This window comes from Dermacentor silvarum, chromosome 3 (assembly GCF_013339745.2).
Source record: "Dermacentor silvarum isolate Dsil-2018 chromosome 3, BIME_Dsil_1.4, whole genome shotgun sequence".
NCBI lineage: Eukaryota > Metazoa > Arthropoda > Arachnida > Ixodida > Ixodidae > Dermacentor > Dermacentor silvarum.
The window spans coordinates 135148111-135170414 of NC_051156.1; the positions used below are offsets into that span (position 1 = coordinate 135148111).

The 22304-nt window shown below is 47.4% G+C and overlaps 1 protein-coding gene across 4 annotated transcripts in view; it reads right to left on the reverse strand.

The window, feature by feature from the left end:
* Positions 1–22304, reverse strand: part of LOC119445803 (calcium-transporting ATPase sarcoplasmic/endoplasmic reticulum type) — a 663011-nt gene that overhangs the window by 66172 nt on the left and 574535 nt on the right. Inside the window, exon 2 of one of the 4 annotated variants that reach the window (XM_037710085.2) lies at positions 18498–18566. The exons of 2 other annotated variants lie outside the window; for them this stretch is intronic. The gene's annotated coding sequence lies outside the window, so the exon portion shown is untranslated. Of the gene's footprint in view, positions 1–18497; positions 18894–22304 lie in introns of those variants that run through there. One more of the 4 variants, XM_037710090.2, reaches the window with a different exon arrangement.

The window sequence follows — 22304 nt, forward strand, 5'->3', positions numbered from 1 at the left end:
CGATTCGTACACTAGTACACTACTTAATTGAAGTGCACCGTTTTAAGAAACCACTTAATAGTGTCCCTGTGCATCCTCCCATGTGAATTCAGTACTCACTCTCTCCCTCTTTTCCTCTTTCTATTCCCCCTTTCCGTTACCCCCAGAGTAGGGTAGCAAACCGGACGCTCGTGTGGTTGACCTCCCTGCCCTTCCTCTTTCCTCTCCTTGCTCTCTCTCTTACCGACCGCGAGCTAGCGAAGCAACGTAGCGAGACGACTGCCCGACGACGTATACAGCCGTAGGACTTTGACCGCCTCCCGACCAGGTCGCACACGTGACGCCGTCTTGCGCGTCTCTCCTCCCTTCTTTTTACCATGCACCTTTGGTCGCTGACGTGCGGGGGAGCACAGACAAAGGAAACACAACGGTGTTCGCGCCATGCGAGATCTGGCTCCGAACAATGGGCATCCCTAGCCATTGACGTCAAGTGGAGACAAGCGAGAGGCTTCTGGCGATGGACGCGCGATCTCGGCGAGAGGGTATTTGTGGGCCGCTTTTTGTTCTTCCTGCGATGCCTCAAGTGGCACTCGACTCCGGGACAAGGATAAGCGCTGCCCCACGCAACCAGCTTCGTTCGCGTATCTGTGGTAGCCTCCGGGCGTCATGTTGTGTACGAGCAAAGTGGGCGCCAGGCGTGCCTATCGACCGTCACCGCTTGCCGGAGAATCTCGTAGCAGACAATTCAATCAATCAATCAATCAATCAATCAATCAATCAATCAATCAATCAATCAATCAATCAATCAATCAACTAAACGCATAAAGGCTATAAGACTCCGCGCACATGCATAAACATTTTTAAAGCGAAGCTTTATATGTCTAGGCGAAATCGCATATGGCTAGGCGAAATCACCTGTGTACAGAAAACTATCAGCAGCACCATTGGTTCGAGCATCGTAGTCTTCTTCCGCAGCTGACTCGTTGGCGCCCCTCGGTGCGCGCTAGTGCTCGTGCTCGGCACGTGGCCGTGCCACTGCTCCCGCGTTCGTCGTCGTCATCTTCTTCCACAGCTGGCTCCGTGGCCGCTCATCATCCCAGCGTAGAATTTCACTTCTCTTCGGTCGTCGTAATGGGGAGGCCGCGTTTTCGGCGGTATGAGCCGAGAGCTTGTAGGAGTATGAGGCATTCATTGTCTTACCGTAACGGATAGATTTAATTTTTGAAGCAATTTAATTTCTATGAATCACAGGCGGCAATGGCGGGCGAATGCTACTAACCACGCCGCCGAGCAAACTCCAGACATCGAACGCAAGCGACAACGGCGGACTGCGGGCATACCGTCAGTGACGTCGTTCTCTCCGTCGCAGTCCGAACGTGTGTGTAACCTCATAATTGAGAAATGCTTTATAGAAATACTCGGCATAAACCCAATGATAAACACCGGGGCCGCACGTTTCAGCTTCCCATCTTCACGGAGTGAAAGGGCCGACGAAGTTTTTTTGATTGTGCCCTTTATAACGACATACGTAGTTGAAAAGCGCTTAACTGGCGAAGTAACAATGTCTTTTAATGCCGGAAGGAAGTAGCTTAGGCAAATTCAAGTGTACTATTAATAATTTCTATGCTTGCTGAACCAACATGCACACAGCTGCCGCAGACCAACTATAGTGCCATGTTTCCATCTAGTACGTTTTGTTGGAAACTCTGTGATGTCAGTCACCCACCGCAGAGGAAGGAAAATTTCTGCCCGCTGCTCTGGAAAGCACAGCAGCCGCCTCGTATCGCCGCGCGCGCGTGTAGCTCTTGGTGTTTGAGCGAAGAGGCGGCGTCGCTCGCCGTCTGTCCCAACGGCAATTCCGCGACAGGGCAGCACACTTATCGACGTGTTGCTACGCCCCTGCTCTTGAGAAATTCCCCCGGGGTGTCGCGTGCGCAGGGCAATTGCGAGCTGTATGTGACACACTCGAACATATCGATCTTTCCGCGAGGCTACAACGTACTTTGTTCGCGTATAGAACGTTACGATATAGAGAAGCTTCCTGCAGCCGATGAAAAGAGCGCAAGCAAACACGAAGGCGGGAAGAAAACAAACGAACACGTGCGCAGACACGCCACTAAGCGAATATATGCACACACGTGAAGTAAGCTGCGAGTCGGCGGGCGCCTGCGTTCTTTGTTTACGTTTCTTTAATTGCCGTCCTCGTGTTTTGCTTGCACCCCAGTTGATCGTGAAGGAAATGAAGGCCTATAAGTTCGGCATAAGTTTCGATTGATTGACTCACGGAGTTGTACCGTCCCAACGGAGCAATTGGACTGCGAGATTGAGGCACCGTATATATAGCGAGGGTTTCGAAAATAATTTCGACCACTTGTGGTGATGTAACGAGCATATAAGTCTGATTACACGAGCGCGTCTGCCTTTGGATTCCATAGAAACACAGCTGATGTGGCTAGCAGTCGAACCGGCGACGTCGTTATCGGCAGCAGGCCGCCAGCAACTGAGGCACCGCGACTGGCGGTTCGTCATTCTGAAGTCGCGAGCAGTGCAACGTATAAAAACCTGCCCATTTCTTCCTCTTCTTCACCGAGTTTGCTTCTCGTCTCGCTCCAGTTTGTTTAAGCCCTCTCGCCCAACAAAACGACTCTTGCGATCAGCTTATTCGACACCATCGCACGAACGTCCACGAATCGGGCGCTTGCCCTCACGAAACCTGCGCCTTGCGGATGTGCTCAACAACGCAATGCGCGCGAGAAAGAAGAAATGACCATTCCAAAATGTCACTACCACTTCTCCAAACGACATCCTCGCCACCTATACTTCAACCATCCATTCCTCTCTCTCCTTGCTAGCAGGGGAGGTACGACATCAATGTATGACCGTCATTAAGGAAGTCGTACGAGGAAACGACTGAATAGTTACGAGGTCGTGTCATCGGTTCGGGCACTAAATAAAATACATGGTAGCCTCTCGAAACAAAATTTTATGTGTTTTATATAACTGCTTTCTTACATTTAAATCCTGTCCAAAAATGTTACGTCTTCATATCGGCCAAAGTGGGACCCGATTATACGTTGTATGTACGCTGAGCTATAGATGAACGCTGAAAGAGGGAAAATAAAGTGCCTTTTTGTCAGCGCAGAAACAAGAAATGAAATTGACGAAATGGCCCTATGGCTACCGAAAGCGCTCGCGACTTCATATATAGTAATAATTTACCCTCCCGAGTATATAAGACTGGCCTACTTTCGAGTGTTATGGACGTTTCTGGTTTCGAGGCTATCGATGCGTGTATAAGGCGTGTTTTATTTTCTAAAGCTAAGTGTAAACGCCACAACTCGTATCGCCGCATGCTGTATACAGACACGTGTAGTTTTGCACCGAAGAGAACGCTTCCTCGAGCCGGCCTCGAAATTCCTGCCGTTCAGCTCACTGGCGTCATCGACGCCAGCGGCGTAAACATCGCGCCTCTTGTCTAGTCTGCCGAGGCCCGCGCGCAGGATACAGGCTTTAACCCACATCCGTCTCACACTGGGTTTCAGTGACGTCATCGCGCGAGCGCGCGGCGTCGTTTGCAGCTGACACTCGTTCTGCGCTTTTCGTCTCTGTCCACGATGTGGATTTTTAAAACCAGACTCGGCAGCAAACGAGCTCGCAGGATCAAATGAGCAGCATCAGAGACTGCATGTGTCGCTAAGGCTGTACGCGCTGCAGGTGGCGGGGCAGCTGCGCCTCATGTCCCACGCCGCTGGTGTTTTGCGGAGCAATCTGAAACGTACGCCCCGAGACAGGTTTTTTTCTTTTTCTTTTTGCGAGCCCTATCTTTCTTTCTCTCCTTGCCGGGCGCACGCACGCACAAACGTATACGATTGCGAAAAATGCACTCGCACGTTCTACCAGAATCAACCGTTTTCTTATTGTGCTAACTGCCGAGTAACTGTGCGTGATATCACACTGTTCTAGCACGGCGCTACCATATTAAGCATAAAATGCTTTTATCCCCCGTTGTCGGCGACCTTCTAGTGACCTTGAGCCAAAAGCCAGAGTCGTTATCCGGGCATCGTTGGGAGGGCAAAACCAGATCATCCGGGCAACCAGTCAGAAGTTAAGAAAATGCGGTCTCTGGCCCTCAACCCTTTGTACAGGACCGCATTACATACGCTAGTTATTGCGCAACCAAGTTACAAAAAATATTGCTTCCGAGTTCTTCCTAATGTTTGTTCACATTATCGCTCTACGGTAACTTCCTGTAGGCTGAACTTTTATTTATCCTTTCCAATAGCGACGTTCAAAAGGCAGATACAGGGCACCATACACTTGATTGTCATCTTTTGGCGCTGAGACAATGTTGCCTGTGCTCTTTTCGACTCCAGCGGTCCGCGAGTCCCGCGGCGCGCGGGATCTTCGATCATCTTCGAGAGATGGCGCCACGCTGCGTGACCAGGCCGCCAGCATCCGACGCGGCGCGGATGGTTGTTTGGCCAAGACGAGACTTGCAACGAGGTTCAGTTCAAAACAGGTTCATTTCGGCTCGATAAGCCTTCAGGTCTGCGTCAGGGCACCAATCTACTCTGCCAGTAGCCCTTTCAGCTTACATTTACTCTCGATTACGGGAACCCCAGCATTTCTTTTTTTTTTTACCTGCGAAAGATTGGAAGCTTGGCCACAGAAAGGGCCGGTTATCCCAGTTGCCCATTTGGGAGCATCATCGGAGAGCAGTTTAATTATTTCACAGACACGACATCGAAATAATCAAACCGCTGAGGAATCTATAGATCGTTATTACCACAGTGCTCAAACTTTCCTAAAATGTTCTCATAAGGCTTTTATTGCGATAGCAATTATATGGACACTCCAAAGCAGATTTCTGCCGTCGGCGTCGCCGTCGTCGTCGCCGTGAGGTTCCGTATGACGTCAATGGAGATGAAATCGTCGCCGCGCGCCGCCGAACGCTGTATGTGCGAGTGAAAGGGCGCGAGGGACGCGCGCTTTCACTGGGAGTGAACCCACGGCGGAGAACAAACGCGCGTTCTGCGCCGTGCTCCCTTAAGGGCTGCAGAAGTAGGCGTCTCTTTCCTCCTTTACAATCACCATATATGTAGAGCAAACGCGCCTTCTTCCGACGCGCGAAAGGCCGTGGGGGGGGGGGGGGGAGGGAAAGGAAGGGAGGCGACGTTTAGCTGCGGCAGCAAGTGCCTATTTATATCAGAGGCTCCGGCAACAGTCACCAACGCCGCACGCATTTTGTGAGAACGCGGGCAAAACGCCGACGGCGTCGACAACTGTTCTGAGTGTTGCCGGTGCTGCTGCATGTCCAAGTTTATACAGCTGATAAAGCTACTATCATTACTCCGTATAGCTCTCTACAAATTTGCTATCGCAATAGATGCTTCGCCTTTTAGGTGGAACTGCGACAACTTTTTTATGTCAACGATTAATTATGTCCGAACTGATAACTGCGCTTTGTTCGTCAGATTCAATTTTACAACTGCAATGTCGATTGAGTAAGGCAGCGCCTATAGCGGCAGCAGTCCACCGAGAGAGGGCGCTAGGCGACTAGCGAGCCTCACGAAATAAATGTAAACGTTAACGATTTTTTTTTCAAACAAAAAGCGCCCTTCGACCTTTCGACAAGTGGTTTTAAGAAAAAAAAAAGGCTTGAATGCATAAAAACAAAATTTACCACTGTTATAGTGGTGCACGTTCAAGAACACCAAGGCTTCTGTCATAGCCAAGGTGTATAGATTTTACAATGTTACCAGACAGAGGATCATCATTATTTACACTGTTCCGAATGAATGACACGAGCAAAGCATTTGTTTGAGCTATACTCACGTATGTGATGTGGCTACACGAAAAGCTGCAAAGACCGCGTATACCGAGGCAATGCAACAGACATGGAGCCACAAGCCCTGAACAAATCTTCTCTGTGCACCACCACCTGTTTGAAGCACCGAACACGGCGTTATACCGTTCGCGCAGCAGTAGCGGTGATTGGAATCAAAGCACGGTTATCAAACTGGTGGGCGGACGAACAGTACACGCGTGATTTTACATTATGCCAATTTTCACAGCACCTTTGTCATCTTACTGTGTTATGCTATGATCGCAGTCTCGTGCCGTCTTCATTGGATTAGTCCAAATCATTTGAAGTATGGAAAAAAAGTGACTCGCGGAGCTTTTCTAACGTTTGCACCGCGTCTATAGTTTTGGCCTGCGGCTTCTATATACTTGGCCATCTGTTTCGTAGCTGACCGCAATCACAAAGCGTCGCTTTTCAGATTCCCGATGCATTATTAAACGAAAATAAAAGTAAGTTCACTCTATTTACAGTCGTTGACGAATGAAATGCGAAAAATGACAGAACTTAATCGCTGGTGCACATTGAGATGTTTCAGGAACAACGCGCAGTACAGGGATTGTGCCAAGCAGTGTTGAGTGACAATTTCGAATTCACATCTGCGAACTTCAATTAGTTGCGCTGACACTAAAGTTTTCGGAGCATTGAATGTGGGTCGCAGAATTTATACGAAGTATTTTGCGGGAATTATCGCCTTTACTTCATTGGCAACTGTGGACACGCATTTCAAGGTCCTTGCATGATCGCAACGACACCGATTCATAGCAGATATACTCAGCTTTGTTATTTATTTTGTTCACCGTCGACTGCAGGCTCGCGAGGAATAAAAAAAAAAATGCGTAATCTGAAAGCGCCCGAGTTGCGGAGTTTTATACTTAATTGGTCTTCTTTTTTTTAATCTCGCGAATTCTTACAAACATAAGAAAATCTGCATGGTCACTTGCCTCTTGGGTGACATCCCAAGAGGCAATACGGGAACCGCATCAGTGTTCACTGTTTCCATCACAAAAATTAGCGACAAATCTAACCTAACCAAACTCCAACCTTGAAGTGGTTTATAATTGGAAAGTACGCTGCAACGATTAGGCTTATTTATGCTCATGTGTACAATTTTCGAGGTTGAGATTATTAATTAAAAAAAACAGAAAGTACAAAATGCATGCCTACTGACGAGGGTCCCAGAGTAGTGCTACTGAAAACAGGACCCAGTCTGTCATTACCACTGCAGCAGCAGTGGTAATATATACAATGACATCATTGTTATCAGTATGAGCAGTAGCTACCCTAACATTAAATCTAATTTCGACACAAACATTAACTTTAAAATACGGTAAATAATGGCGACACCACTTCAAAAGTTTGCATTGACAGCGATGAAAAACTAAAAACAACGTTACGAACACGAGATCACCTTTACCGTCCACTATATATCTCTAATTGTACGAAAGAAAGCAGCTTTCTTCATGGTGCTTCCAAAATACTTTTTTTTTTCATAAGCGGTATTTAGGGCAGCTGTGCTTTGTTCTATCGGCGTATGCATCCGTCTCAAGTTTGTTCTTCGTATACCTGTAGAGCTTCGCTTCATCGCAGTACTTAAATGTCGCAGGAGAAGCAGAAGTCTTGCGTTAGCAGGCAACAAAGGATAAGACGGCCGGACGAGTAGGTCTTTCTGTTCGAAGATGTTTCATTCTCTGTGAAAGATGTACTTACCCCAACAGCGGCCTACACGACATCAGAATCGAAGTAAATGGGTTAGAGTCTCAGTCTAGAGACTGGCGCTGGCACGTGACCCCCCCCCTTACTTTCTATGATATGATTCCGTCAGTGGCTGAACTGCAGCTACTGCCACTCCAGAAGCTGATAGAAACGTTAAGTTTGAGAAACTAAGGTTATTGTTCGTTGTGGGCAGACTGAGACTTATTGCTCGTTGTTGCTACTTGTTGTGGACAGACTCAGGCTCGGACTTGCAGTCCATTCGAAAGCTTTGTCGCGTGATTGATTCCGTTCGGAGAATAAATTCATGCATGACGCCTAGTTTGACTCACTGCAACTACGGGGGGCTTCAAACAAAGTTTTGAAAGCATTGCGACACAAAATCGTGCACTCCGTAAAACACCCACGGCTTGCTTGTGTAACTTTATGTTGAGGTGGTGAGTTAATCTGACCGTCATTGTAGAGAACTGCAATGCGGACTTGTTGGTAAGGCATGGTAGCGCAAATCCGAACACGGACCAAGAGGAGCCACAAATACACGACCACAGCGCTTCGTGTTTGACACAATATACACGCAGTGTGTATTTGTGTCTTTTCGTGTCCTAGTTTCTGCTTGCGCTAAGTGCACCTTAAGACTTCACTGTGACAACAGAGAAAAAAAAAAAAAAAATGACGCAACACCAAGTCGGGAAGAAACATGGCGCATGATTGTTGCACATTAGTGCTAACCTCTTTGTTACACAATTTCAACCAAGGTTTTCAACGTGCAACATTTACAGCTTTGGGAAGGAGGTTTCTTAGGCGCTAATAATAACCACCACAAGTCCCTAAACCAACACGAAGAGAGAGCCTTCCCGAACAGAACGGAAATTACCGAAGCCGAACTACGCCGCACGGCCTCGTCAGGTGTACGCGACAAATCAAGTTCAGGCATCTTTCGCTACCTGCCGTTTGAAAGAAGCTGCACCTATATCTCAGTCGCACTGCTGCCGTATCTTTTTCTGGCACTCTCTCGTATCATCAAGACACCGCTGGGTTCCAAATTTAGGATCCTTATGAGCACGTGTCGCGCCAGGTTAGTGGTGTCGCAACTCGACCTCCGAAAAAAAAAGGGGGGGGGGGGAGGGGGGCCACAACAAAGAAGCAAGCTGGAAGGCCGCAATGGCAACCTCACAGCTGCAGCAACAACGGGGAGGACGCAAGCGAAAGCTCCGACTGTCACAAGCACCTTTCTCTCCGTACGCCCCCCTCTCCCTCCGTGCTAAACACAATCGTTCGCGGCCTCCATGGTTCCTAGCGGTATAGAGTGCCAAGCTCATGTCATTTGGAGTGAGCGCAGCTTATTCCAGTGCGAGCGCAGCTTATTCGTCTTGTTGCGCGAACACTCGCAACTCTCTCATTTTTTTGCGGACTGCGAAGTGAGGAGGGTTGCCTCGGATAGGTGAGCTATATTGAAATATCTATCTCTCCGTCTCCGCGTGTTTGTGTATACTTGTTTGTCTCTCTCCACGTGTGTTTGTGCGCATGTGTTTGTTTATCCGTGCTTGCATGCGCGCGTGTGTTTGTGGCTGTCGCCACCCTTGGTTGTCCAATTGCTCTGGCCAGCCAATTTGGCTCGAGCGCAGTGGACGAAGACAAGCTTGACGTGTTTGTGTTGGTCGTGGGTTTTGACGGGAACCACGGCTGGTGTGCGGTAAAGGACGTCGTGACGCCGAGTTTCGTCACTCCTGGCTTTGCGTGGCGCTGCCATCGGCTGTGGTTTCGTCACTTATTCTTCTTTCCAACTGCTCTCATGCAACTCTATTTTGTACCACGCCTTGTCTTCCGCGCCGTAAGCGTCATGCGTCTCACCTGCTTTAAGCATTTAGAAATACATATAGCTGAGAACAAGCCGGTGGAAAACAGGCTGAAGAGCAGGCGATTTAGAAAACAACGAAATAATAGGTTCAGTAGAACACAATGGTCTCTTACGATATAGAATAGATAGAAATGGCAGCTCTATAGTAACAAAATTTAAACAAGTGCGAGAAAAGTGAGCGATGAGTGAGCTTTCGAAGATTCTGAAAGATATTACTTTAGCCTAAAAGCTTAAGTACGACTAACGCTCCAGTTATTTCTGCTGTAGTGTATGAACGCGAGTAGCGGGCCTTGCGAAGATCCGAAAGAAACTTGATTCCTTCGAGTGCTGGTACTGGCGCAGAGTCTTGAGAATTCTATGGACTGCCAAGAGAACCAATCTTTTGGTATCAAGTGAAATTAAACTCGAATGTTCCTATGAAGCAAAAGTCATGAAAATAAAACTTCATCATTTTGATTATGTCATGCGGACAGCCGGTTCACCGGAACGTAAATTATTGCTAGATAATGTTTGAGATAAGAGAAAACGGGGTCGCCAGAGCACGAGTATGTCAGATGGAATGGGATTGTTAGATAAGAGTGTTAGATGGAAGCGTCCCAGTGAGCCCAAAGAACTTGTCTTGAGCAGATATCAATACCGTTCATATGTTCATGGCGTCCCCAAGATTCGAAAGCGACTAGATGGTACGTAATGTATGCATATATGCCGTGGAGCAAATGTCACCAACTGCACCTTTCATTTTTCATTCTGCCGCGTACAGCGTCCATTCACAGATATTACGGTCCATTGATCGGTGCCCAATCGCCGGGCTGTTTATTTCGAAGTCCCTTGCGTTGAGATCGGGAAAATATTTAGCGTTGCTTATCGTATGCGGAAAGTGTGCCAGCAGTTGTACCCACAGAGGAGGGCAAGTATGCCCGATGACCATCAACGCTTTTGTCGCAAAGCATTGACGATAGTAAAAAAAAAAAAAAAAACTGCTCTAGATAAGGGGTTATCGCAAGTACACGCTATCGCACGCAACTTTTTGGCTGGTTCGCTTATCACGCTGTGCCCCGCAACGCATTTAGCGCAGCTATATGGGCCCACAAAGCGTTTAAAGTGAGTCTCTTTCGACGGTATCACGGAAGATAAGTCAAGAGAGAAGGAAGTCACGGGGAATATGGGTCGAAGGGATTAGATAAATGCTTGCCTGGCGAAACTGTGCCTCTTTGATAAGAAAAAGACAAATAGTTTTTTAGAATCATGAAATTTTCAAAGGACTCGATTACATTGACGGACATGTTTTGGCAGAGTCCATATCAATAAACCTTCTTGCTCATTCTGCAATGCCCGACATACAAAAGAAAAAAAAAAGATGTCCCCTGGAAGAAAGAAGACTGACTTGCGTTTTTTTTTTATTATTTTAACAACCTTAAAAGACCTCGCGATCACCACTTTTTCTTGGTTTCCATCCAATTCAGCATCAAGATCGAATTTTCGACCCGGAATACCTTACATTCTAAAGGAACTAAATACTTGGCGAGATTAGGGAACTTTTACAGTGCCAGAGCTACACAAATACGAGAAAAATACACTTAAATTGGCGACGTCCCACTGACGTCCCGTCGCTGAGGTTTCGGCACGAAAGTCGATAAAGGGAAGAACGTTGGTTTTCACTTTCTACAGTAGTAATCAACCCCCTCACGGTAAATTAGTGAAAGTTTTGTACGAACACCTTTACGAATCTAAACTGACTCATTGTAGCGATTTAGTGTCCTTTTAGAGAGAGAGAAGAGAGAGAGAGAGAGAGAGAGATCATAAGGGATTGCCAGGGAGGTAAGCCAGGTTGAGCCCGGTAGGCTACCCAGCACTGGGAAAGAGAAACCGAAAAGGGGGTAAGAATGAGAGATGTTCCCAGCATGCGCGCGCACGCCCGCAATGAAGCCTTTATCGTTCAGTTCGTCGCAAGCGGTCGTACAGGCGACTTGTTATATACATCTTAAAGATTCACCGCAGCGCTTTCAGGCCACCGAAGGTCCACACGAAGTGAAGGCATATGTGGAGCAAACTTACTCGTCGTAGACGCTTGCTTCTTTCGTAGCTAAATATGTCACTCATTCTGCGAGAAGTTTAATTTCAAATTAAAGGGAGGGGGGGGGGGGGCTGAATGCCGGCTCCGTGTCAGCGGCCGTCGATTGTCACTGGATTTATACCGCTCTCCTTTCGCTGTATATATCTTATCGCTCACTGTGGTCGTTACTCTGCAGTGTAAGGATTCGCCAATTATCTCGCAGATCTCTGTGCAAGGAGAGAAAAATCTATAAAAGCAGCGGAATAAAATGTTATCGCCTGCGTCACATATACGTAAGGCTTTCCATTCTTCTTGCAGGCCGTGTGGCGTGACTGCGCCCCAGAGATACGGGCTGGCCTGGTCTCTCACCTTGGGTCGACAACTACGACGCCTGTCGAAGTCTCTGTGTTGCTTTGGTATGTTTGAAACACTATCAATTATTCGATCTATCAAACAGGAGGTCGCAAGCGCAAACGATGACGCACGTCATGAGGCAAAGCAAACTATAGTGAGCGAAGAGAAGACAAGTAACACTCCGTTCCAGCCATTAAAATCCGAGGACAACGCGTAACTTCTAACCTCGTCGCGGAGTTTTGAAGAAAAGACACTAGAGCAGCAGCGAATGTCTCACAGTCTTCAGTGGCGACTTATATAGCTTCTCTATAGTTGGCAAAAACGTTTCCCGACCATGGATGAATCGCGGACACGTCGTAAAACCGACGTATAAAAGCTCGGCCGTTCGATATATACGTGACAGCATATACATGAAAAACGGGGCATCCAAGGTTTCTCTCGCTGTCGAAGTTAAAATACAACGATAAAACAAACGCATGCGACGACACGGCGATAAAACCAGCAGTGTATATACCTCCTTGGGGACTTGTTATGTTCGGAGAGAATTACTTGCGCAGTCCTCACATCGCCGTCGTTCTTTCTTTTCTTGCTGCGATACATCAGCTAAAAGCGTGAGATTTGGCTAGATGTTTTTCTGTGTCCGTCCGTATATACTTTCCGTCTCGTCATCTCCAAGTCGTCATCGTTACCGCGGGCCACTGCCTCATCTTCAACTTCACCTACGCCACGTTGCACAGAAACACAAAGTATGACCACTCATATAGAGTGCAAATTAGTTCAGATCGGGAGCGCTAACCGGTAGCGCCATACTGTACAGTTTGTTTCTACAGGGAAGCAAAACCGCAGCACTTAAATTAGGTCAAAACTCGGCGTAAGGAGGTATGGCGCATGTCAAGTTGTGCGCGGTTCTTGCGCATTTCGGAGCCTGCAGCAGGATATATACGAATACGAAGTTTTTGTGCTTCGAAGAGCTTGAGAATGTGAAACCTGTTGCTGTCGCTGTGAGTGAGTTCAGAGTCGGGGGACTCGCTGCAAGTTCGCCGTTTTTGTTTTTTGTTCTCCCGTTTGATAGCCTATAGTGCACTAGCAGCGCGCCATTCGATTCCACGTGTACTAATGTACACGCATCATCTGTTTTTTTTCTCTCTTCTTTTCTTTAACAATGACGTCAACGAAACACATCAGAAGGTCGCGGCGTGCCGGTTATTTATAGATTTATACACCTTTAATAAAGCTCCCCGGGAAAGCGTGCAACTACAGCGAGACCGTACACGCAGGCCACGGCGGCGACGGACAGCTGTATTTCACGAACCACATTCCTTAGCTGTTGTTAATTTCGGGCCGCCCGTTCGATGCTATAATAGCGATACACGTGGCGCTCCTACGTATACGAAGTAAAGCGACAAAAAGTAGGCCAAGTTCAAACTTATTACGGACAGCTTGTACTGGCATATTCCGACTAGCCACAGGATGCTAATCTCTGCAGAAAAGATCCCGGGACCATGGCGGCCTCATGCGTCTGCCAAATGCAAGTCCACAAGTCCACAAAAGCGCTGCTGCAGAGTTTGTTGAATGCACGCTCCTGTGTGTTACCACTGGCGACGAATTGAACGCGAACGCTTCATCGCGAATGTGTAGCGTGCGTACTGTGAACTTCTTTCTCCTATCTCTACTTTCGTGTAACCTTAAACTCCCCCTCCCCTCTCTCCCCAGCGTAGGGTAGCAAACCGGACCTTCCCCTCTCGTTAACCTCCCTGACTTTCCCTTTTTCTTTTGTCTCTCTCTCGATCTCTACCCTCGTCCTTCAGTGCCCTTCACCAGTTCAGGGTAGCCAACAGCACTCAGCCCGATAACTTCCCTGCTTTCACCCTTATTGCTTCTCTCTCTCTCTCCCAATACAAGCGCTGTCCAGAAAACGATTGATCTTCCGTGATCGCTTATACGTAGTTTTCTATGAATCCATTAGGTGCACTGTCGGCTTTTCACTTAATTAAATGCAACTACCTGAGCTTTTGAATGGAAGAAATGAACTGACGAACATTTAAGAATGCCCGATTGAACATTTCTTCATCGTCTATGCAAATTTTTTATGCATCCACTAGGTATACGTTATGACTCTATCACTTCATTTTCAGCATGACAGCGATTTTAAACGAAGTAAAAGACCTGAAGAAAAAGAAGAACAGAAAAGCAAATTCCGTCGCTGCAAGACTGTCGCGACGCCATTATTTTGCAAGACTGTCGCGAAGCCTTGCCAAAGGTATATTATGATACGGCGCCAACCAAAGCAAACACGAAAACAAAACTATGCAAATGAACATTTACGTCGCAAAGCTACAAGGCCGTACCAGTGGCGCCGTATGAAATGAGGACCGCCGGAATACTTTGAGCACTTGGCGATCTTTACCATGAACGCAAATTACAGTGAATGGGTCACTTTTTTTATTGTTTTCTTTTTTTCACCTTTGCTTCTGAATCTTTTTAACCCGAGACCTCTAACCCTAACCTAACGTAAAGTTTTTTTTGTTCTTTTTGTGTATATTTTTCTTTTGTCACTGACTCAACCGGACGAATTGTTGCAGAGAACCGAGGTCGACGGGTGTCGAGTGGGCTTGTGACCGCGTTTGAACCCTCGCGAGGGAGCTCGACTGACGCACCCTTTTAGTATAACATATACAATCAGCGTATACACGCTTTATCGAGCGTGGAGCTCTGTCCCGGCCGTTCCATTTTTTTTCTCACGTGATAGCCGAGTGCCGTATAGGCCGATGATAACGACTCAACCCGGCGCCTGAGACTTATGTCTTTTACTGCCGAGTGGACGTGGAAGAGGGTACGAGCAATTTTATGGTGAAAAAACGGAGGGAGGAACCACGGATTACTCCACTGGCTTTTCTTGTTTAGTTTAGTTTTTTTTTCTGAACACAAACACTTTACGTCAAAGAGGTTTCGGTTTCAGCATTATTATTATCCATGTTGCAATAGTCGGCCCGGCCTGTTGGTTTTGCTCCGTCTCGTCAGCCTTAAAGATCTCTCCACAGAGTTGAATTAGTGGGATGAAATCGATCCTGGTGTTGGTGCAATGCTCAGCTGTGGTGACCATTCGTCTCAGTATTTAAAAAAAAATTTGCTGGGACACGGCATGTTTGGTTACTATACTTGTGAAACATTAGCAGCTTTAAAAGAACGGCATAAAAGAGCACAAGTCAGAGCCCGTCCTCAGTATTTCATATTCTATGTGTCGTACTTCAAGCGTTGGGAATTCAATTCAATGAAACTTTATTTTCCTTTTTGACTGACTTACCTACGCGTTCTCCTAGCGCATATAATTAGAGGTCGCATGTAATAACAATAATGAGCATGTTGCGTACTCCTGGCTGCTCATCAATAACACGTTCAGAACTAAAGCGACCATCTTTAGTAGAGCTAAGATACTCGTACATTGTGGCCAACATACGCCACTTCTGAGAAGCCATGAATTATCGCGATGAGAGTAGGGAGAGCTGAGGGGCTCTATTTTGTTATCATTTACAACCACGAATAGCCAACAGACAATCACGACAGGGAAATCACAGCGGAAATTGACTGTTTCATTTAATCGAAGCGTAGAAATAACAGAAAAAAAAAGATTTAGAAAATATGGACGGAAAGACACTCCCACCTGCGGCAAGTTGTCTTTACGCGCACTTTCATTTACGTTTCCCTTATTATTTATAGAATTCACTGACATACAACCATTAATTTTTGCATATATGCTGTCCCTGGCTTAACTATCTGTTGCCTTCATGTGGCTGTCTTGGTGGAGAGAAGTGTAAAATCGAGCTAGCTTGGTAAATTACGCTTTTGTAGTACCACGTTATGTCCTTCTTACTTAGAGCACATCTTTTGGTGAACCACATAAGACACGAAAATTATTGTCGCGTGGCTAAACCACCTCTAAGTAATACTCCGTCAGTAAAAAACTTACTTGCTGTTTCTCCCTAATGTTCATTTAAAGTACTGTTCGGTGGTGTCTAAGCTTGAACTCAGAACAATGTTGGGTCCACGTTATGCGGTGCTTGCGAGCACGCTGTTGCACGTTGCACCATTGTATGCGCTGTAGTACGTATTCCGTGTGGGCAAAGTTGCTGTGCACGTGTCTGTAAAATGGCGCATGCTGAACTAGGCGTGAGGTCAGTTCCTTTCGCCAGGAAGGAAGCTACCTGTAAGCTCGATGCGGACAAACTTGATTCGGCAAGAAGTCAAACGCCGCGTGATTCCTCAGCCGTTATCCTGCTACACATCTGTAATTACTCCGATGTATTGTTGCCCTGCTGATTAACAACGTTAAGTTATCAATAAATTGTTTTAAAAGTAGAAGGAACCGAATTCGCAAAGCCTTCCGTATACGTAAGCGCTGTTCGCCAGTCAGCCGGCCATCTTCGCTAATTATTTGTCCACCATCGAGGTAGGTTGGCATAATCTCTTTCGATCAGTTCTACAGCGTAAGAAAGTTTCGTGAATACGGGCTGGGAGGAGCGATGTTCGAAAAGTGCAAGCGGAAAGGAAGCGTGTTACTGGAAGGCAGAACCTTGCCCTAATGGGAATGTATAGAACAGGTATATTCCGTGACTCGAGGCAACCGCATCGACGGACGGTCTATATTTTAACCGTGCGACGCGCAAGTGCCGCTTTAGCATAAGTAGTAATTCATAGCAGCGAACGAAGGCCACGTTTTCAAAGTCGTTTCCGGTTCGCGAAGCCGTAAAATAGCTCGGCATCGGGTCTGACGACAGCAGCGTTATACAAAGCTCCCTCCCAAAGCATCTCCGATTCCGCTCTCGAGTGCACTACTACAACAAAGCAGCTCCGCTAAACAGGTCCAGACGGCCTGGCTGACTTGAGACAACAAACTATATAACCGTTTCATCAACGAGCCGGTAAACAATACCAATGAAAAAAAAAAAAAAGAAGAAGCGCCGTACGCATGTAGTATGTGAGCGTGTTTCTCTTTGTCCTGCAGCCGATGCGGCAGCCATTGCCCAACGGAACTTTCAGCGAGGCCACCTTGGGGCCATAGCACGCCCATTGCTCGTCCCCGCCAGTCTTTAAAAACTTGGCCCGCGTTGCCGGAGAGCTTTGCAGCCGCCGGCTAAATTTAGCAGGTGCTCACAGAGTCCTTGGGGGCTTTATTGGGCCGGCCTGCAATGTCCGTGCACGCTTAAGCCTAGCGCGCATGCGCCCGACTTTGGCTGCGACTCAGCCGTCGTCTGCTTGTGACCGGTACCCGTTTCAGGGTGACCCGTGGGGCGAAACTGGCGAGGACCTTTCTTTTACGCCTCGCTTCTGAAGTCCAGGTTCTTGGACTAAGTGTACAGCTAATTAAAGGGCATTTAGTCGTCGATCAGAAAAGTCCTACGTGCACGCAGGTTGCTTTTAGGTGTTCAGTCTGAAATGCTGTATTCCGTTGACCTCTCGGTCCAACAACGAGACTTTATATTCCGTTTGCTACTCCTGGTCCCGGAACCCGGGCCCAGTTACTTTCCACGATCCAAATCTGAAAAAAAAGTTGCTATGTTTTTGCCAATTTGTAGAATCCTGCTCAGTTAGTGTTTTAGCTGAGTTTTGTTTTAGTTACCACGTCTTAAACGCGGCTCCGGTTTTTTCTACCGGTTTTTGCATTACCTTTTTGATGTCTTACTCTGCAAGGTCACCCTATAATGGTGGATCCGGGGACGACTTTAGGAAGGCTGTTACTATTTGGCGCATTTCTCATAAATTATCGCAATACTTTACCTTCTGCGACCGGAACCTCAGCCCTCGCGTTAGTAGGTCATGACTCCCGCTTTGGTCGTTGGCCCTGATTGCACTTACATCCAGTTTATCGAAGGCGTAACGGCGGAGCGTACGCGAACCTAGATAACAGCGACAAAGGCTTTTGATAAGAGCCCCGAATTTCGCGCTGAAAGAAGCGTTGCGCGTCTCTCGCGCGGTTGCTGGCACAGTGATTTCTCTCTCTCTCTGCACGCAAACGATGATCAAGGGTTTCTGAGAGATAAGGCAAGGACTTCGAGCGACACCGCTTTGTCCGTTATCGGCGCGTCTCGAAGGGGGTGGTTTTCTTACGCTGGACACGTGCGCTATGAAAACCCGGTCATGTAAACCCGGCGCTTTAAATGAAAGGCTACCGGTTAAAGGATAGTTTTAGTGTCTAATTCAGCCTTGCATCATAGTTACGCGCACATCACCGTTTTCAGTTTGGAATGCATAGGTAAGCATGTTACATACATGCTGAGGAGCCACGGAGATACCAAAGGCGGTGCGTAGTATTAGATGTCGGCTTGGAAGGCATGTGAAGAACGAAGCACGACAGCCTCCGCAAATCACCTGGTACGGTTTTCATTACAACGAAGACTGTCTTCAGAGCTGTCTCATTGAGGGAGACTACTTGGGAACATTCAAAAGAGAATCAGCGATTGGCATCACTCACATCGCGTTATCGACAACTTTTCTGCCTTGTACATAAACTGCTTTGGGTAACTTCTGCAGAGACGTGTGTCACAGCCCCAGTAAAGAATCAAGTGTTGGAATTTACTGACCTAAAAGAATATTACAAGTCCCGCGAGAGAAATTCAACCTGGAAAAGCAGCATCGCGAAAATTGTTTCGTGCACGGCATAGCAGACGACAAGGGGCGCTCACCCTTCGAAGCAGACGACAGCCGAAGTCGGTTCTGTATCCGTTCCCAGGGTTTCGGAGCACACAACACAGCTGCCGGAGTGCTTGTAGTAGTGGTCGAAAAAAAAAAAATGCTATCGAGGCAGGCAACAGGTCCTGGGCCTGGCAGCACAGATGAAGACTACCCCGCCGTCTCGTTCCCCCACAGGATTAAAAAAAAAAAAAGAAAATGCGAAAGAAGCGTGCACGCGGTAATAATCCTGCGAAACGAAACACACACAACCTAACACAAGAATGAGTCCCAGTGGAAGTGGCTAGATCGAAGTCGACTTCGGAGAAGAGGACGCTCGGGACATCGTCCGCGTTGAGGATCCTTTTCCCCACAGGTCTTTCGTATACCTGCTGCGGGAGGTCACAGCGGAGTAGCAGCCGCCACGAGCGCAATATATAGCGACAGGTGTGGCTCCATCTGGTGGCGGCCGCCTCAACTCGGGCAGCGCCTAGAGCGCCGGTGCGGCGGGCGCAGTCGACGCCGCCGCCGCCGCAACACTTTTTGTTCGAGCAAAGTTACACAGCACTCCCTCAAGCGTTTCCACTTTCAAGGTCGGCTCGGTTCCAGAACGGCGGGCCCGATTGCATTGTTCGCAAAATTCGACGCATCGAATGACGCGGTCCCGCTCGAACGCGCAATGAGGGTGCTCGGGGGACCGTTATTTGCAACTTTTGTCACTGCCGGCATTCGTCGATGGCGGGACTTGTGGCGCCATCTGGAAGCCCTGATTGCAAACGTAGGTAGGAGGATTAGGGGGTGGATGGGGATGCTGGCCGCCGACGTTTCATCGGCGGGTCGGCTTTATTTTAGACCGGAGGAACGCCGCCAGAGATGCAGCTCGGCTGCTGAGGTTCTTATTTTAAGAGCGCGCCGAGTGAGATCAGAAGTGGAGATTTGGGAACCCCGGGCGCAAAAGTCCAAGGCAAACAAAATGAATGCGCTCGCACAGCGCGGCGTCTGCGCGCTGGGGATCGACACGCTCCGTGGAGTGGAAGCACCGCTGTGTTCACCTTGGTGCCGGCTTGAGGTGGCTCTCTGCGGGAGTGCTTTCTTCTTGAGGTCTACGCTAGCAGCCTTTCCATATCTGGGCTACAGGCAGGGCGCATAGTTTGCAAACGCGAAGGACATATGTACCGAAGACTAGCCGATTTGTAGAAGAAAGATGCAGCATTGAGGCATCTTTTGAGACGTGTTTTAACCCTTTAACTGGCCGCTCAACAATACTGTTGACCTAACAAAAGTATCTGCAACAATTAGAAAATCCAAATATTAGTCTGTGCCTTTCAATTTACCTTTATTTATGTACCTGCGCAACAGTGGTATTCAATAAAATGTCGAGCGTGAGCAGCAAAACCTGAAGGCCTCGTCGTTATCTTCTTAGCGCACGGGGGGGTCAATATTCTCGCGAATGCGATTTTTTTTCTTTTTTTTTAGCAACTCTTATTTCTTCGTAAAGGTACATCTCAAGAACACACATCGACCTTGCCGAGATACCAGTTTTGGGTCATACATTTACCTGTCGCCACCTGGTCAACAATAATTTTGACCAGCGCTGTATCTCGCTTAGTTTTTACAGAAACCGTTTAATATTTCAATTGGTATGTATTTGAGCAAAGTAAAGAAGAACTAAAGCAATAAAATAATTCTAGGTAAAGTCTTTCTTATCTTGCCAGTTCAAGGGTCAAGAGCGGTTAGCACTTGCCACTCACATATAGGATTAGAGGTTCACGTCCCCTCCGCATAGCATTTGCGCAAACTCCGCGTAAATAAATGAAAGTCGGAGGTGCGGTGCTTCGATTCCAACCGCTTATTCCAGTCAAACCAACCCAGCTACAATCGTAGGAACGTCGTTCTCGCCTCGTATACGTCTTTCATCTTTTATTATAAATCAACTATACGAACTACGTTTCGTATCGTCCTTGATATTTGAATATACTTTGTTCTAAATAACAAAAATAATGTAGCAGGAGGCTCTATAATGATAATGTAAGTGCATCAGAAAGGTAAGAGCCCGTGCACACAAGCGTACCCGCTTAATTAAGCAATATAACTATATGCAAAGTAAACAATGCAATAAATGCCATACAGCTGCACGAAAGCATCTGCACAGGTCGCCCACCCTATACTCTTGCGCAAGTATTTCCAAGACGCCCTCAGTATCGATTCCCACCATGTCACAGCGTTGAAAATCATAAACGAATAATGAAAAACTATTTCCCGGTATACCTCCTGCGCTAACCATGTAACCGATGTTGTCGTACTACGGCGCTACAACGGCGCTTCGAGATGTTTTCGCAGGCTTGACACATTTTTAGAATAGCATTATAGACACAAATAATTTTTTATCTTTTTTCTGATTAAAACAGATCTTCAATCGTTTCTTCTCAGTGGACAAACGGCCTCGCCTGCTAAAAACTAGTAGCCTCGCATGCTCGATCGTTGTCGTAGTCCGCGACGTTTGGGCCAGTTGTTTCAAGAATTCAAAAGTGGCGCCAACACTCCGGTCGCCCCTTGATTGCAAGACTATCATCATCCTCCTCCTCATCATCATCCTGTATTTATGTCCACTGCAGGACGAAGGCCTCTCCCTGCGATCTCCAATTGCTCCTGTCTTGCGCTAGCTGATTCCAACTTGCACCTGCAAATTTCCTTACTTCATCACCCCACCTGGTTTTCTGCCGTCCTCGACTGCGCTTCCCTTCTCTTGGTGTCCATTCTGTATTTCTAATGGTCCACCGGTTATCCGTCCTACGCATTACATGGCCTGCCCAGCTCCTTTTCCCCTCTTAATGTCAATTAGAATATCGGCTATCCCCATTTACTCTCTGATCCACACCGCTCTTTTCCAGTCTCTTAACGTTGGGCCTAGCATTTCTCGTTCCATCGCTCTTTGTGCGATCCTTAACTCGTTCTAGAGCTTCTTTGTTAACCTCCAAGTTTCTGCCCCATATGTTAGCCCCGATAGAATGCAATGATTGTACATTTTTCTTTTCAACGACAGTGGTAAGCTTCCAGTCAGGATTTGGCGATGCCCGCCGTATGCAAGACTATACCGGGTGCTTATTAAAGCGAATAGCCTTGTTTGGTTGGCTCTTTCGCCTGCTTTCATGGTCGGTGGTTGGCGACTGGACGCCGAAGCTAAGGGAGCAAGCTCTGGCGTTGCCGGGCGCTTTCGTTGCCGGATGCCGAGTCACCGACCGTCGTACATCTTTGAGACGCACGCGCTGTCAACGCCAGAGATGCGCTGGTTACCGACTTTGTTATCTATGGAATTACGCAATGAAACAGCAAACGCTCCTTAAACATCTTCACGGCAACATATTTATGTCGCCAAGCGCACCGTTCTTTTAATAAAGCGAATAGCTTTCTTTCAGCGTTCGGCTGTTCGCTGCATTGACAATCATGGACGATGGCTACTGCACAATTTCTTTAGTAATTTTTTTTTGTGAACAGTTAAGGAAAATAGTTGCGTGGATCTGAGAATTAAGGCAGGCTTTACTTGCATAAAAAATCGCGAAGCACAGATGGCTAATTAAAAGTATCACTCACTAATAATTTTCTAATCATTCACTTTAGGGCGCAAGTTCTAATTGCGAAATAGAAGCCGAACGCCAGGGAAGTCATGCGTGGGTTTGCCTGAAACACAAAGACAAACACCACTTTCGAAATATCCGTCTCCAGATTCTGATACGAAATACGTTGGCCTTCTATGGTTAACATCTCCAAAAACAGCATGCGTCAAGCAGTCCGGGACGACCTTGACCCTCATCAGCCACAGA